Source organism: Otolemur garnettii, unplaced genomic scaffold (assembly GCF_000181295.1).
Source record: "Otolemur garnettii isolate 467f Iridium unplaced genomic scaffold, OtoGar3 scaffold00020, whole genome shotgun sequence".
NCBI lineage: Eukaryota > Metazoa > Chordata > Mammalia > Primates > Galagidae > Otolemur > Otolemur garnettii.
Window position 1 is genome coordinate 16,871,253 of NW_003852415.1, and position 12,777 is coordinate 16,884,029.

General features: G+C 41.5%; 1 protein-coding gene across 1 annotated transcript in view; it reads right to left on the reverse strand.

Moving 5' to 3' along the window:
• RPS6KA5 (ribosomal protein S6 kinase A5) overlaps positions 1-12,777 on the reverse strand; it is a 193,265-nt gene that overhangs the window by 38,569 nt on the left and 141,919 nt on the right. The window lies entirely within an intron of this gene.

Here is a 12,777-nt window from a genome sequence, read left to right on the forward strand (position 1 = left end):
GTTTGGCGGGTCCGGGCTGGGGATTCGAACCCGCCACCTTAGGTGTACGTGGCTGGCGCCTTAGCCGGTTGAGCTATAGGCGCCGAGCCCCCGTCTTTTTCTTTAATATTCTCTCATGGCTCACAGGTTTGGTAGACAAGCTTCTTCTCAGATCAGGCCCAGGCAAATCTGAGAGAAAAATTGTGAATTCTGATTCTTGGGGAAAAATAAACAACCTTCTTCTCCACCTTTACCATTCTTTTTGCAGAAAAGAGTTCTTTGTGTAGCAGGGGTACTCAAACTTTTTAAACAGGGGGCCAGTTCACTGTCCCTCAGACTGCTGGAGGGCCGGACTGTGGGCCCTGGGACGACTGGGCTGCTAAGCAGGACAGGCAGCGAGGGCAAAAACATCTGGCAGGCTGGATAAATGTCCTAGGCAGGCTGCATGTGGCCCGCAGGCCGTAGTTTGAGGACGCCTGGAAGGATTAGGGTCTAGATAAGCACATTGCTGGTGACATTCACTTTTGCTGAATGAGGGTAGAGAAGTAAGGACTCTGGCTAACACATCTCAGGGTGCTGTGCCATCTATTACCTCTTAAACCTTAAAAATACCGCTATGTGTATTAGAAGTCTACTCCAAACCAGGCACTGGGGAAAGGAACAGTCAGGTCCCGTGCAGACGTACAAAGAGAAATGGTGGGTCTATCCTCAAATAGAGAAGCACCCCAAAGCAGGGCTAGCTCCACTGAGATGCCAAGATTGAAAAGAAGAGCTCAAGAGACCAGAGGCACAAGCTGGGGGAGACATTCAGGGCCCACAAACAGTACTGCCACACGCAGGGATCTAGAGTTTTATTTTATTTTAGTTTTTGAGACAGAGTCTCAAGCTGTCACCCTGGAAGAGGTGCCAGGAAGAGGCCCAGAAACTGGAGGTGAGGTGGTGAGGAGAAAGGACTTCCAGCTGACTACATCTTATCTCCCTGGGAAGGTGACTTCAGATGGATCCTCTTTCTTATAGTGTTTCCGTGCAACATACTGGGTTAAGATCAGTGTGACCTGGCGGCTGTGGTAGGCTGGTGTGAAAGCGAACTCTGAAAGCAACTGCATCTGGCCTGAGGGCTGAGCAGGCATGCAGGGCCTAAAGGCTTCTCACCCAGGACTATCTAACAGACTTTCAGAAAACAAGCTTCTGTGGGTTATTGCTTATACCCAAGGTGTCCTTGTAGGACCTAGGAAGCTATGCTCATGGGCAGTTATAAGATACAGCTACTATGCTGAGCTCCCCAGGCTCGGTGGCCCATATCTACCCACATGCTCTCACCACTCATGGCTCAGCGTGCCCTCTGTGGGCTGGGAAGCCATGCCTGTGCGGCTGGCTGGACCCTCAAGGAAGATGCAGTTAATGGTGTCATGCCAATGTACTGTTTCCTGTCCTGTGTCCTTTATGAAGCTAAGTTAAAAACAGAAAAACAAAAAACCTGGTATCAGGTTCCAGCCTATTGTGACACGTTGAGTATGAATGCCAACCCGAACCCCAGATGACTGCTGGCCACACAGAATGGGTCACGCAGAAGTGGGGCTGAGGGTGGAGATTTCTGTGGGACAGCTCATCACCATGAGGCTAGAGCATCCTGCAACAGGGGCAGAGACACTTCTTGGGTGTTGCTGCCACTTCACCTCCTCCTTGATTTCTGAATTGGCAATAACCCAAACTTATTTTGTTCTTGCTTTAAAAGGAATGTGGAAACTTTTAGAAATAAACTGCAATTAAGTAGAGCCCAAATAAATCTTAGAGCCCTCTGGACAGTCAGAACACGCTCTGAGTTGATATACCACAGTAAATACTTGAAGTATATGTCATCATTTAATCCACACAACGATCCTATTAAACGACTGGTATTATTATCCCTGGAGGCACATAGTGCAGCTAAGAAAATTCTGAAAAAGAAAATTGAGGGGTTCGGCACCCATAGCATGGTGATTACAGCGCCAGTCACATACACCAAGGGTGGTGGTTCAAACCTGGCCCAGGCCGGGTTCAAACAACAATGACAACTGCAACAAAAAATAGCCAGGCTTTATGGTGGGAGCCTGTTGTCCCAGCTACTTGGAAGGCTGAGGCAAGAGAATCACTGAAGCCCAGGAGTTGGAGGTTGCTGTGAGCTGTGATGCCACACCACTCTACCAAGGGTGACATGGTAAGACTCTGTCTCAAAAAAAAAGAAAATTGAGTGTGGTTTGCCTAATTTCATATTATAATGTATTATCAATAAATTGTAAAAGCAAGGTGCTAGCAAAATAAGTCAATAGCCAAATCAAGTGACTGGAAGAGACATCTTGAAAAATAACCAAGCATATATAAAAACTTAGTGTTATTTTTAAAAACTGACCAGCCAACATAGGAAAGACTGTGTTGTTCAAGAAATGTGTTGGAGCTGTAAACCATCTGGGATGTAAATATATAAGGGAAAGACCCCTGTCTTATACTATAGCAAAACTTTATCACAAGTATAAAACAAAATGACATAAAATTAAATTCCATAATAATGTAAAAATAAATTAAAAAGTTCTTCCTATTCATGAATGTTAAGTGTCTAAAATCCCCTGTGGCAAAAGAAAGTCACAACTGTTTAGCTTAAGAATTTGCATACAATGTACGCTACTTGCGTGACAGGTACACTATGGGTTCACCAAAAGCCCGGCTTTCACCACTAAACAATACATCCCTGAAACAAACAACAAAGCCCATACTGTTTGTACCTTCTAAATCTAGTAAATTTTTTTTTTTTTGCCGTTTTTGGCCAGGGCTGGGTTTGAACCCGCCACTTCTGGCATATGGGGCCGGCGCCTTACTCCTTTGAGTCACAGGCACTGCCCAATCTACTAAATTTTTAAAAATTTAAAATTAAACCTATGATGGAAAAGGGATGGACAGGTAATAAGGATGGTACGATAATTACAGAAGAATCTAGGCAATGAGCATGTGGGTGGCCACTGTAATAAATATTTGAAAATCTTTAGAATAAAATGTTTTGGAAAAGTAAACCTCTGAAACTTTGTATGTATTCTGTGTTCACCAAAATATAGAACTGTCTCAATAACGAAAACGTCACTGCCTTTAAGTCCAACAGCATGAGCAATAAAGGGAATACTTTCTCCTTCGCCTCACTAGGGTCTTTGTACGGGCGTCACCTTTTCAGGGAAGCCTCCTTTAACCATTGCTTCCCCTAACTCTTTATCCCTTAACTGTTTCTGCATTGCCTTTATAGCATATTATATGTTTATTTGTCTACTATAAGCTTTAAACTTACTAAAATGTAAGCTCTAAGGGAGTAGGAATTCTCTGTTTTGTTCACTGCTTTATTCTCAGCGCCTAAAACATTGCTTAGCACATAGTGACTCAACAAATGTTTAGTGAATAAATATCTAATTGTTTTCCATTTACAATACTTTGCTCACTCAAGATCATTCTTCCTCACTGTTCCAAGAGATGCCTACAAATAATGTTTTTGCTTTTTTGTAGACATTATTCAGCGAATACTCCACTGATTAATGAAATCAATTCCCCTGCTGTCCAGGGGCCAGCACTTCCCAGTCTTTTACCTGAAACAAGTGTCTGCGAGACTCAGAAGGGAAACAGCAATACCCACGAGACAGCATGCAGCCGCTCTCCTGTCACTTAGTACTTGATCCTGCACCAGTCTCACAGCAGCTCCAAGTCCTTAAGCAAGTTCCACCCCAGTTTACAGCATGTACTACTACCCCCTTCTCAGAGATGTTGGGATTTGAGGCTACAAGGCGGGTGACTTCTTGGCACAGAGGCTCTCTGGTGCTGTTGGTGCTACGCCACAGGAGTGTGCCTCCCGTAAGTCAGGAGATGGCTGTCCCGGAGGACAAATGTCTCAAAGTTCTTCATTGTCCACGTAACCTGTGCTTCCCTGAGTCACACCAGCTGGGTCATTAGTAATAATAAAATGAGATTCTTTGGCTGGTGCGCTTACCTGCTTTTGTGCAATCTCCAACTATACTCAAAGCCTTCCCCAGTAACTCCTAGGAGTCCCCAGGGCATGTTTTACCTGAGCTACTAAATACTCTCCTTCATCTCTCCTGAAGCATCTCATTTTTCTCTGCCTCCCAGCACATTAATCACATTTCCTATCCCCATTGCCTGGGAAGTCATTCAAGAGGCACCCACTCCTGCCACTGCTTCTGGGGCTGAAGGAGAAAACCTGTCTCTTACAAAGTTAGGGAAGCCAAAGATACACGCATGATACTGCCAAAATGTTGTTTCTTTTTTTTCTTTTCTTTCAGTTTGGGCTGGGGCCGGGCTTGAACCTGCCACCCCTGGTATATGGGGCTGGCGCCCCACTCCTTGAGCCACAGGCGCTGCCCAGGAGATTTCTTTTCAACTTATAGCACCATCTTCCTAAAAGGGATAGATGCCACTTAGAACTGTTCTTCTTTTTAATAACTAAGGCTTCCTTAGTGAACCAATCTGGTCTGCCTGGGCTCGTGTCCCTTAGATTCTCATACAGTTAGTTTAGGTGGGTCTACTAGACTAGTTTATCATACATTCCTGAACCTGTCTTACTCACAGATTAATTAAAGCTGGGTCCTCATTGTACTTACTACAGCTTTTAATTGGCAGACCTCTCTCGCATTCCTCTTTCTTTCAACACTCTTCTGTGGTCCACACAATGCTGTAGCTTTTACTTCTATACTTACTCCATTGTTGCCATTAGAATGCCTTTCCCTAACAGGGGGAAGATGATAGTGAGGGTGGAAGACCCAGACCTTGGGGGATCATTGGGGCCAAGCGGCTGCATCGATAATAAAACCAAGGCAAGGATTAAAGCTCAGAACAGACCTGAATACAAGGGGTTCCAAAGAGATTGCTAACTGGAAGTGTCGGAAGCAGAGCACAGAGTCAGAGTGGAGGCCATGGTACCCTTGCCATGGGGAGGCCGAGTCAGAGTGGAGGCCAAGGTACCCTCATCGTGGGGAGGCCATGGAGAACTATGAGCACAGGAGAAAGGGCAGGTCACTCCAGAGACCTAAATAAGTGACCGAGTACTGAAGACAGAGGTTGCCTTCTCCCTTCCACAGCCCTTCCCAGTAGGTATAAGGCTGCCCTTTTAGACTTCATGGAGTAGTGGAGAATTGGCTGGGCGGGTTGACAGAGGTGGCAGCAAAGTACCTGCACTGGGGCATCATCCCGGCAACCACAGAACGCCAGGCCTCTGAGGGGAGCAGTGCAAGACTAAGGGGGAAGCATGAATGACAACCAGACTGGGGGGTTTCTGACCGACCCACTCCATGGTGGGAAGGATCATCCCTAGGTTTTATTCAGTCCTTCCAGGGAAGGCCTTAGAGCAATTAATAATGCAGTATGAATCAACCACATGTTGTACAAGAGGAGTAGAAAGATTTTTTAAAAAGATGAAAGAAAAGAAGCCATAATGCTGAGGAAAGCGAGCCAAGGGAGGGGCCCATTCTGTTCCTCTCCTTGCTACACCCCTCCTGTCTCCAGACTCTGAAGCTGGGGCCCTTGCACTACGTAAAAGCACATGCAGACAAGTAATCACTGTGACAAATTTTAACAGACTCTGGGTCACTAGTCAAAAAATGCTGAGAAACGTACTATGATATTGGGTACAGAAAAATCTAAAATGAAGATAGAAAGAAAATAATGGACAACAAACTAAGAATCAAGGAGGATTTATAAAATATGACTATAAAGGATTTTATCATAAAGCCATAAAAAGATAAAAAGCCATGAGTTGTTTTTTTTAGAGACAGAGTTTCACTTTGTCACCCTCAGTAGAGTGCCATGGTGTCACAGTTCACAGCAACCTCCAGCTGTTAGGCATAGGAGATTCTCTTGCCTCAGCCTCCTGAGTAGCTGGGACTACAGGTACCTGCCACAACACCTGGTTATTTTTTGTTGCAGCTTGGCCAGGGCTGGGCTTGAACCTGCCACCCTCGGTATATGGGGCCGGCACAATACTCATTGAGCCACAGGCACCGCCCATTTGATCTCTTCTTAAAACAGGGTAAAAAAGATACTTGCAATTATTTTACATATAACTCCAAAAGCGAGACATCCATGAACAGAAAATTTTTAAAAACACCACTGGGCTAATTCAAAGTGCTAATTGACTAATGAACAAGGATAAAATACAAAAATGCAACAGAATTATTGTCTTGATTTTGTATTCAAATAACATAGCAAGTCACACAAAATCAATGAATCAAAATAATTACCTGAAGAGAAAAATTCCTTAGGAGGACGAGGATATATTTGTAGGGATGGTCAGTCCCTACAGTGAAATGAGCAAAACCCATATCCTGCCTCTAATTTAGTTTTCAAGGCCATCCACTTTTAACTTCTCTCCCTCAGTGATTCAAATGAACAACTCATTCCATAAAGAGAAATCTCAGCATCCATTTATCCACTGAAAAAAGTCCCAGAAGATAAGTCCTCTGTTCATTTTTTCTTATTCTGATTCATTCAAATAGAATTTTTCTTTTTTAACAATAGAAAGGGGAGAATGTTAGGATGGTCAATCTTTATAGTAAAATGACAGAAAAATGATTAACTCTTGATTTCAGTAAGAACTAAAAATCAATCTTTCTGCCTGCTTTCTCTTTTTCTTGTTAGCAACACCCTGTAGATTTCTGTTTTCACAAACCACTGCAAGGGGCAGATAGAAAGGAAATATAAATTCTTCTTTTCACATTCACTAGCTTCTTGTCTTCTAGAGTTTGTTCCTACAGACCTAGGGGCACAAACTCCAGGCCTCAAATCTTTCCAAAATCATGTCTCAGGGCATAATTAACAACAGAATCAGAAACTCCTGTGAAAAGTCTGTCTTCTTATCACGCAGACACTAAGTAGATAGAGAGCAGGTGCTTATCATCCTGCTGGAGGAAAAGCAGATGGACCAGTTTCACAGCACGCTGTGAATTTGACTGCAATTACCTTTTTCTCTTCATCCCCCTCAGATTAAGCCAACCATTGGACCTCAGGAGGGACACTCTTCCTTTCTTTCTTTCTTTGGGATGCCATGCCACCTCGCCACTCTCTTTTCTCTCTCTGTCCCCACTCTCTTTCTTTCTCTCACTACCTCTTTCCTTCTAAAAGGATAAACCTTATAATTTTGTATTCTAATCTTAATCAAGAAATTATTTTCTCATCCCACAAGCACCTACTGAGTTTTCCATACTAACAAAATTATCTCAACTAGGGGTTGGTGATGTTTCCTGTAAGAGGCCCATGGCAGGCAGACTTTAAGATCTTTAAGTGTCCCAGTGAGCATTCACATCCCCTTAAGTGTGGGCTGGGCCTATATTACCCAGTAAAAATGACAGAATGTCACTTTCATGATTAGGATACAAACCGTTCCATCTTCCTAGCGACTCTCTATTCCTTTCCAGCTCACATGCTCTGATGAAGTGAGCTGCCACATTAGGGAGGCCCACATGGTAGAAACTGAGAGTGGCCTTCCCCCCACAGCCCGCAAGAAACTGAGGCACCTCAGTCCAACAACCCACAAGGAATTGAATCTTGCCAACTTAACCACATGAGTTTGGAAGCATTTTCTTTCCCAGTAGAGCCTTGAGATGACTATAGCCCAGCCAACACCTCAAGTGCAGCCTGTGAGAGACCCCAGAGTAGACGACCTAGTGGAGCAGTGTCCAGATTCTTGGCTCACACAAACTGTAAGATAAGAAATGTATGCTGCTATTATGCCAGTCAGTTTTGCAGTAATTTGTTACCATTGCCAAGTGACAATGGATAATGGAAAACACAGAGCTGGACAGTAAATATCTTAGGCTTTGCAAATTACATGGTCTCTGTGGCACTATTCCACTCTACTATTATAGCACAAAAGCAGCCAGAGAAAATACATAAATGAATAAGCATGGCTGTGTTTTTTCTTTTTTTTTTGAGACAGAGTCTTATTATGTCACTCTTGGTAGAGTCCGTGATGTCACCGCTCACAGCAACCTCTAACTCCTGGGCTTAAGCGATTCTCTTGCCTCAGCCTCCCAAGTAGCTGGGACTACAGGAGCCCACCACAATGCCTGGTTATTTTTTTGTTGCAGTTGTCATTGCTGTTTAGCAGTCCCTGGCTGAGTTTGAACCTGCTGGGCATCCTTGTATGAGACTAACACTGTAACCACTGTGCTATGGGCAGCAAGCCGAGCATGGCTGTGTTCTAATAAAACTTTATTGATGAGTACTGAAATTTGAATTTCAAATCATTTTCATGTCATGAAATATTAATCTTTTCATTTTTTTCAACCATTTAAGAATGTAAAAACCATTCCTAGCTCACAGACCACATAAAAACAGGCAGCAGAATGGATTTAGCTCATGGGTTTGCTAACCACTGACCTAAATGATACGAACTAGAGCACTATTTAATAACATTACTTGGATAACATTTAGGCCTAGATTTATATAACATTATGCTTATAACAAAACAATGAAATAATAAGAAACATATTTTATTGATGGAAAATGAAATACCAAATAAGCATCTGTTGGCAAACATCTTCCACATTTCCAAGGCAGAAAAGGTGAGCTAAAGAAACAACCTTGTAACAGTTGATGGAAAATCTTTAAATAAAACCTCTATGTCCTGATTCTCAGGCAAGAGTATACTCAAGTATTATGGCTTATAAAGGCCCAGGAGTGTAGGGGCTCCTTCTTGTAGAAGCAGGTGGATAGCTGATGGGGATTCCGCTGGGTGGGTGGACACCCTGCAGTGCAGCAGAAATGCATACCCTAAAAGAGGAGGCTCTCTACAGAACGGCAACAAAAGCTCGTGGGAGAGACACAAGAAAAGCACATGCTATATGCAAGAAATAAAAATATGAAACAGATTCACAGAAAAGCAAAAGAGCAATCATTTAAATCTATGAAACTGACAACTGAACAGAATTATTCTATATTCTTTTTTGGTTTGTTTGCTTGTTTTTTGAGACAGAGCCTCAAGTTGTTGCCCTGGGTAGAGTGCTGTGGCATCGCAGCTCACAGCAACCTCCAACTCCTGGGCTTAAGAGATTCTCTTGCCTCAGCCTCCCAAGTAGCTGGGACTACAGGCAACTGCCACAACGCCCGGCTATTTTTTGGTTGCAGCTGTCATTGTTGTTTTGGCGGGCCCAGGCTGGATTTGAACCTGCCAGCTCAGGTGTATGTGGCTGGCGCCTTAGCCACTTAAGCCACAGGCGCTGAGCCTATTCGATGTTCTTAACTAGACAGGAACATAGATGAGCATACGGAGATTAGAGAAAGGTAATTTCAGCTTATTTTAAGGAGGGAAAAACTTTAAATAACTAAAGTTTTTCACTAATGAACATGGTTTCCTTGAAAATACCTTACACAATGTGCTGTCTTTTCGATGACCGTAAATGACTATCAGGGATTCTTACAGATTAAAGAGATTCTTAAATCAGGGGAAAACTTGGACTCTAAGTTTTCTTTTCATTCTAAGTTCTTATATGAAAATTTGATATACCAAAACAATTCATTCCGGGCTATCTGTAGATAATAATGATAAATAGATAACTTTGAAAATATAATGTTTGGAAGGATACTAAATAAAAAAATACAGGACATATGCATACTTCAGAGAAGATCCTAACAATTACAGAATGAAGGAATTCAATGATGAGAAAAAGCATTAGGTAATTAAGACGTCTAGGGATAAGGAAATGATACACTTACCTAAGTAATACATATTTTAAAACAGACTATGAAAGATCTGATACCAGGAAAGACAATCAGAATGATTATCTTAAAGGAAAATGTAATCAAAGATAATTCAGTTATTACATTGTAAATTTCTACCACGAAAGAAATCCCCAAAGGATCACAGGTTGACGCTAAGCTTTAAGCAAAATTATTAACATGACAAAGTGGATAATTAATTCATTAAAGGGAAGGAATCCTATTTCGATTTTTGAAAAATCTATTTGGCCTAGTTTTAAGATTTTAGACAATTTGATTAGACTATTTTTCTTTTTCTACAACCAGAATGCCAACTGACTGTCATAAAGATAATAAAAGCAACTTAACATCATCTATTTCAGAATATTCTTGCCATCATAAGCAATATATTTCTCTCCAGAGCCAGACCTGTAGTGGAAAAAAGAACTATAACAAGGGGTTTGCTTGTGTTTGCGGAATCAGAAAGAGGGAAACTGGTCAGAGGAGCTACTATTGAACATTGTCAGGCGAAGGCCATCCTTTGCACCTGTCTCCATGACAGGGATGATCTTGTAATTGGACCCAAATTCTCAAGACTACGGTCAGTATTTCCTATATTCTGAGGCACTGTCAAACTGTCAAAAGATCCATTTAAAATATACAAAGTCATATTTAGATTTTTCATAGGAGGTTATGATTTTTAACTATAATTTTAAAAGGAAGCATTCCTGCCCACAAGGTAAATTTTTTAAAAATTTAGCAGTGTTTATTGGAGTATAATTGATGTAGAATAAACTTCCCACAAAGTGTAGAGTTTGATAAGTTTTGACGTATATGTATACACCTGTGAAATCTTGACCATGATCAAGATAATGAACGTGCTCATAACCTAACAAAGTTTTCCCTTTGTAACCTCTCCTGCCTTCCCTCATTCCTATACCCTGGCAACAACTATTCTGCTTTCTGTCACTGGAGACTAGTTTGCATCTTCCAGGATTGGAAGTACATAGGATATACTCTGCATCATCTGGCTTCTTTCATTCAGTGTAATTATTCTGAGATTCATCCACTTGTTGTATATGTCAAGAGATCACTCTTTTTATTGCTAAGTAGTATTCCATCTGTATGGATAAACCACGATTTGTTTAACCACTTACTTGTTGACAGATATTTGGATACAAGTTTTTGCATGGATATATGTTTTCATTTCCTTTGGTAATTACCTAGGAGTGGAATAGACAGATCATATAATAAGTAATGTTTAATTTTTTAAGAAATTGCCTGTTTTCCAAAGTCACTGTGGCATTTTATACTTCCCCTTGCAGTGTACGAAAGTTCTAGTTCCTCCATATCTTTATTTTTAGCCATTCTACTGAGTATACATTGTATACTGGTATTTCACTGAGGATATTTTAGAGACAGGGTCTTACTTTGTTGCCTAGGTTGGAGTATAGTAGCATGATCATAGCTCACTGCATCCTCAAACTCCTAGGCTCAAGTGAGCCACCTGTCTTAAGACTCCTGAGTAGCTAGGACTACAGGCACATGCCCAGCTTTCAGAGATGGGATCTCACTATATTGCTCAGGCTGGTCTCAAACTCATGGCCTTGGATCTCAGCCTCCCACGTCACTGGGATTATAGGGCAAGCAACCATGTCTGGCTGATGAGGTTTTAGTTTGCATTTCCCTACAGACTGCCATGTTGATCTTCTTTTCATGTGTTTATCTGCTACTCATGGATCTTCTTTGGTGAACTGTTCAAATCTTTTGTCCACTTTTAAACAAGGTTGTTTGTTTTCTTGAATTATAAGAATTCTTTATAAGTTCTGGATACTAATACTTTAGCAACATAGGACTTAAATTTTATCCTAGTCTGTGGCTTGTCTGTTCATTCTCTTGACAGTTGTGAAGAGTACAAGTCTTTAATTTTGATGAAGTCCTATTTATCACAGTTTTCTTTTATAGACTGGACTTTTGGGTCACACGTAAGAAATCTTTCCCTAATGCAAGCTCACAAAGATTTTCCTTTATGTTTTCTTCCAGGAGCTTTACAGTTTAGGTTTTACATTTGAGCCTGTAATCCATTTTGAGTTAATTTCCTACAGGTGTGAAGTAATTCTTGCAGTTCATTTTTTCCCATCTGGAAAAAGCCATTTGTTGAAAAGACTATCTTTTCTCTACCGATGTGACTTTGAACCTTTGTAAAGAACCAGCTGCCATTGATCACCTGTTTATCTTGTTACAAATACCCCAGTATCTTAATTAACATAGCTTATAATAAATCTTAACATCAACTTTGTTTTAGTTCTTCAAAGGGGATTTGGCTAGTCTAGGTTTTCTGCATTTCCATGAGACTTTTAGGTTGTCAATTTCTACTTGAAGAAAGGAAAAAAAAAGCCTACTGGAATTGTGATTGTGTTAAATCTATACGTCAATCTGAAGAGGAACAACGTCCTAACTATACTGAGTGGTCCCTGCACACGTGTGTTTATCTGTACTCTACTGAATACTCCTGCAAATCTCTGGACGGCCTCCTCTGTGCTTCTCCTTCCCCTCCACCACTCTGGAGTGCAAACTCTCTCTCTCCTGGTCTTCCTGTACTCTCAGTTTTTCTCAACTCCGTCTGGGTTTCCCCTACCTGTGTAGCAGCCTGCAGACTCTCTCAGGGCAGTAATGATCGCAGGGCTCACCTCACTTACTTCCTGCCTCTCAAAGATCACTGTTCTTCACTGCCAGGTTAATGTGTTCAAACTGCTGTTTCATATATTTTGTCCATTCTAAAAATTATCTCAGGCAGAAAGGTAAATCCTTGTGATTTCCATCATTGTTGGACGTGAAACCTCAATTTTTAATTGTTAATGTCAAATCTGTTCTCAAAGGAATAATAAGACAAGTAAAAACAGGACAAAAACGTAACTAGTAATTAGTATGTTTATCACTGTTCATTTATTCCACAAACATTAACTCATACCATTCCACAAATATTTATTGTACTTTACAGAGTAAGTACTGAGAATCAAAGCCAGACATGCCCCTTGCTCTCTCAGAGCTTACAATCTAGTGGGACAGACAGACATTAAT